This window comes from Sesamum indicum, unplaced genomic scaffold, assembly GCF_000512975.1.
Source record: "Sesamum indicum cultivar Zhongzhi No. 13 unplaced genomic scaffold, S_indicum_v1.0 scaffold00205, whole genome shotgun sequence".
NCBI classification, from domain to species: domain Eukaryota; kingdom Viridiplantae; phylum Streptophyta; class Magnoliopsida; order Lamiales; family Pedaliaceae; genus Sesamum; species Sesamum indicum.
Genome location: NW_011628099.1, coordinates 43,262 through 49,107, shown reverse-complemented (window position 1 = coordinate 49,107; position 5,846 = coordinate 43,262).

The following is a 5,846-nucleotide window of genomic DNA, read 5'->3' as shown; positions in this document are numbered from 1 at the left end:
AAGCCAAAACGTTTGCCGGATGCTCAATTTGCTGGAATCGTCACAAGTTTCTTTCTCGCCATATATGGTAGACGAGTGTTCCAAGTAATGCTCGATAGGCTGTATTAATAATATGCTTCCCTCTCCATTTTCGTGTTGCCCATTCGACGTCCCTTCCCCATTCTCGGTTGGGCCAAAGGACTCGAATAATCCGCCGAACAGCTGCAAGGCATAATCTACTGAAACGGCATCGGAAGAAAAGGTGGCTATGTGTCTCCACTGCCTCCTCGTTACAAAGAATACACCCACCAAGATGTGTGAGCCATGGTCTGTCGATTGTCGGTAACTTTTCCTGAATAGCCATCCATAAGATAAATGAATGGCGTGGAATCTTCAAAGATCCCGAAAGTAGTGAAGTCCAGCCCACTTTCGGTCCAGGTGGGCAAAAAAGTCGGTAAAGTGCTTGGGTAGTGGGTTGCCCATCAGGAAATCGCTAAATGATCATATCATCGCCTCCATGAATCTGGGGTAGTGTATATGTGATTTGGAGGCATTCCAGATCCGTGATGAGGGGCTAGTGCCATTGGCCCCCGTCAATGACCGAAGAAAGCTTAGTGGAGTCTTCAAGCCCAAGTAAGTTCGGTCCGCGTGGAAATCTAGGAAGCAGGGGTCCAAGTTGATGCCATGGATCCTTCCAAAGATAGAAGCTTCTCCCATCTCCAATATCTCCACCATTGGTTGGATAGAGCTGCGTAGGCGAAGCATTTTTCTCCAACCCCACGATCCTCCCTGTTCGCCAACTGTCCATATGGAGTTATTCCGTAATCGTCCGTGCTGCAACCACTCAACCCAGATAGATGTTCGGTCACATCTAATGACATCGCACAATTTTTTTGTCATTAAGGCACGATTAAGAACACCAATATCTTTAATTCCTAGACCCCCTTCTTCTACCGGTTTGCAAATATCTTTCCACGCTACTTTGGCATATCCGGTCATTGAGGTTCCTTTCCATAGGATTGTTCGAAGGCGTTTCTCCACTTCCTTAATGACAGCCTTCGGTAAGATAAATGCAGATGCCCAATACAAGCTCAGTGATGAAAGTACAGATTTGATGATCTGTACCCGCCCAGCATATGATAATGATATTCCTTCCCATCCAGTAATACGTGCATCAATTTTAGATAGAAGTGGCTGACAGTCGGAAATAGACAATCTAGATGAGAGTAGGGGGAGACCCAAGTACCTCATCGGGAGATGCCCCTCTTGAAAACCTAGCACTGCTAGCATCTGTTCTCTCCTATCTTGTGCAGACCGGGATAGAATAAGGTGACTCTTTTGTATATTCAACCGAAGGCCTGACCACTTTGCAAACCTGTCCAGTCCCATCTTGAACACTCTGACAGAGTCCACATCAGCTCTGCAGAAAAGTAGGAGTTCATCTGCAAAACCCAACTGGAATACCCTAGCTGGCTCACCTGGTTACAACAAGGTGGGAGACTCACCTGGTTGTATCCCGCGAGCAGTTCCTGTCCCAACAAAATATTGTCCCCAATGCTACGCCTTGGGATAAACGCTCCCTGATAGGGACTAATTATCTTGTCCAGGACCACACTCAACCGTTGGACAAGTAATTTCGCAATAATTTTGTATAACACATTACAGCACGAAATTGGCCTAAAATCACCAACAGTCATAGGAGTGTGTACCTTTGGGATTAGTGCCAAAAGTGTGGAGTTGACTTGTTTGAGTAGTTTACCGGTACTAAAGAATTCTAGTACCGCCTTTGTAACTTCTTGTCCCACCACTGGCCAGGCTGCTTTAAAGAATCCTGATGAATATCCATCAGGTCTCGGGGCCTTGTCCTCTGTAATGTCAAATACTGCTTGCTTCACATCATCCGGTGTAAACGCCAATATAAGATGGCCAGCCTCCTCATTAGGAAGAATATGTCTTGCCCACGGTCTAAGAAAGCCAATATCTAACGTTGTCTGTCGTCTGTTACCGCCCAAGAGATTTTGATAGTAACATACAAATTCATTGATAATCTCTTCTGGTTCAGTGTGGATGGTCCCGTTTTCATCATTTATCTGCAGTATCGTCCTTGCCACCCTTCTCTGGGCAATTTTACGAAAGAAAATTCGGGAGCATTGGTCACCCCCTTCATCCACTGCATCGTGGCTCACTGTTGCAGCATGATTTGTTCCACTTTTGCCGCTTTTGCATAAACCAAGCGGCAGCAGTGTTCTAATTGTAGAAAGGCCTCATTCTGTCTATCTGAGCTCACCAGCTGTTGTGCCTCATCTAGAATGCCTTTAGCTAATTGAACGTTTAGAGTCAAATCCCCCTTCTTCCTCCTTTGTTCCGTGAAGACCGGCTTCAATACTCTAAGTTTACGTGTTACCGCAAACATAGAAACCCCAACGATTGTATTCTGCCAGATATTCTACACACTGGGGATAAATTCAGGTGAATGTGTTAGGTAGTTGTCAAATCGAAACATACCTCCAGTTTGACTTTGCCTGTCCCCATGCAGTACAAGTGGCTAGTGGTCAGAAGTCCGCGGTATAAGGCAATGATAACATGAGGAAGGGAACCTCGCAAGCCATCTATCATTAATAAGAATTCGATCCAATCTCTTCCATAGACTCCGCGAGTTCGTGCTGCAGTTGTGCCAAGTATACCATTCCCCTGCATAGGCAATGGTATTAACCCGGTCTCCTGAATACCAGCATTGAATTCTTCCAAAGCCATCCTTATATCACCAGAAGCTCCACACACCATAAACAGTAGTGATTATGAGGGATTCACTATCTGCCCTATGACTGACATGACAGTGCATAAATTGATTCCCCAAATCAAGAATATGAACATCCACAACATTATCATCGCACGCTACCCAAATACGGTTACCCACAGTTGTATAATCAACAAACCATTTCCAATGAGGAAGCAAAAACGACTGAATATGCATGATTAATACGAACATGAGTTTCTAATTATTACTGGAAAAAACCATGCAAAATAGCGCTTAGCAAAAATTCTCTCTCTGAAAAAATGGACTCTCAATATTCTCTCTCACACACTACTACACCACATAACACACACGCACTTGCCCTAACCACTAAAACCGCCGCCGGCGACAATGAGGAGGCTCCGGCCGGTGAAGGAGAGGTCGACGGCGATGGAGTACGACGACAGAAAGACTGTTTAGGTCAAGATTCCGGCGATCCGCGAATTCTAATGCGGAATCTGAAAAATCGCGATTGGTAGGTGAATCGCCATTTTTGGTCAGATTTTCGGCGACAATGGAGGATCAGACGAATGGGGACGATGACCTATGGATTTCAGAGATCGGGAGTGGAAGTCTGCCGGAAAGTGAACATGTTTTGAGGGCTGAAACGACAAAAAATTTGCAAACGCCATACTTAGGGCTTATGGGAGACGAAAGGTCGCGCAGCAAAAAAGCAACGGCAACGAGCACTAATCCAGCGAAGACGGTACACCAGAATCCGTGGAGGACGAGGCTACATCAATGAATGAGAAAGGCGAGAGCTTGGGCCCTAAATCGTCTTCTTTACAACCGCCGCCAAAATTGGGGTTTGAAGGAGCTTCATCCTCCATCAATGGCGGACGACGATTTGAACCCTTCAAACTTGACGAGTTCTTAAGATTGGCTAACGCTGTTATTGACAAAAGCGACGAGCAAACTGTTACAGCGCTTAAGGATCTGAAACGTAGATGGACAGAGAGATTTCAAAGCATGTCGTCGCTGCGTTCGCTGGTTGAGAAGAGAGGCCTGCCGCCACGCGTGGGGGGTTTGCGTCCGGCTTTGAGATGCCTTTTGCCGTTGGAAAAGAGCAATGGGGCGTCGGAAACTGCTGAAAACGACGGGAGTAGATCTACAGACGCTAATTCCGACGAAAACGCGCCTGTTGTGCTTACGCCGGCGACTGATACGGCGGTGACGACGGGTGACCGGCGATTAACCGTTCCGGCGATAGTTGGTATTCAACAGACGGCTGATGTGGCGATTTTGAGTGACGTGGAATGTGAGTTGGCGCATACAATGGCAGTTGAAGAGGATGGTGATGTCACTGGTGATGTTGGCATAAACCCCGATGACATCATTGCTGACATCACTGTTGATGCAGGCATGACAGCATCACCTGTCATGGATGATGTCATCCTGCACAAGAAGACAAAAAAACAAATTTCTAATTTTCCTCGCGTTCCAACGGGATTGTTTGTTGGAAATATTCCGTTAAATGCATGTTCGGACACGATAACCGATGACAAAATAGCTCATGCATTCCACAACTCAACTCGCAAGACCCTATCCTATGTGGCTCCAACGGTGCAAAAAGGAGAGATAATTGTGAGACCAACATTGGATATTATACACAATGGGTCTAAAAGATGGAGGGCTACCGCGGTGGGATATTTCCTTGGAAAAAGACCGTACTTTTACCATCTGAAGGAATTTGCACTATCGATATGGCCGGACTTGAAGGAGGTCACTGGTACAAATAATGGTTTCTTTTCTTACAATTCAAGTCAGTCGCTGCCATGGAAGAGGTTATCAAAGGAGGACCGTGGCTATTCCAGGGGCAGCCTATAATTCGTCAAAAATGAAAACCAGGGATGGTACTAAGGAAACTACAGCATACACAGGTTCCTGTGTGGATCAAACTACGCCACCTTCCAGTCGAGTTATGGACAGAGGAAGGCCTTAGTACGGTAGCCAGTGGAGTGGGTAAACCACTTTACTCGGATGCAATTACGAGAGCATGCACGAGACTGGACTTCGCTCGTGTATGCGTAATGTTGGATGTGACCTCAAACTTACCGAAGCACATTATAATTATGATACCGGATAAGGACGGAGGATAATCACCTTGTAAAGTAGATGTTGAGTACGAATGGATACCCACGAAGTGCAAAAGTTGTACGACATCGGCCAAAGAGTGTGTTCTTAACAAACCAAAACCAGCTAATCCACCGATCGCTGTATATGTACCCAAAGTGGGGAAGCTGCAAGAATCAACAATGCCTGAACGGAGTAGGAACCAGCCTAGGAAGGATGGTGATACTACTTATGTACCATCCCGACCAACACATATGCCTGATCGAAACATGAACAGACCACCATCAGCTCTAGTGGTAGAAAAGCAGAGAGAGGGACGTGAGTCCCCTAGAGATGCAGCCGGCCCAAGTCGTGAGGAAAGGGGTAAGGTGCTTGTTATATATAATACTTTTGATGCACTTCACCTATTAGATGATACAGATGAGTCGTCTCGGGGTCCTAAGCATAGCAGCCCCATGCCTAGTGATCCATGTTGAATGCAGCAATATGGAATGTATGTGGCTTGAACAAAAGAGATCATCAGGTAGCAATCAAAGACATCGTTGCTGAGTTCAGGTTACAATTCCTCGGTCTCCTTGAAACTCGTGTTCATATCAATAACGTATCTCATATTCAAGCTTTCTTACTACCTCAATGACAATGGTTTGTGGATTATGGATCGTCCGGTAATCGAATTTGGATAGCATGGGATGAAAATTTTATTGATGTTGATGTGGTGGAATGTGGCACACAGTTTATTCACTGTCATGTTAATATTCGTGCAATTCATGAATCCATTGCTATTACTGTTATTTATGGGGTTCCATGGAGACTATTGCTATGCAGTGTACTAATATCCCGTGGCTTGTTGGAGGGGATTTCAATGCAGTGCGCGACCTTAGTGAAATCTGTGGCGTATCCCTTGGCCTGTCGAGGGAGAAACCAACTGATAACCACACTGTTGTACTGTACTACTATTTCATTTTACTTAATGATACTTACATTTACCAAAAAAAAAAAA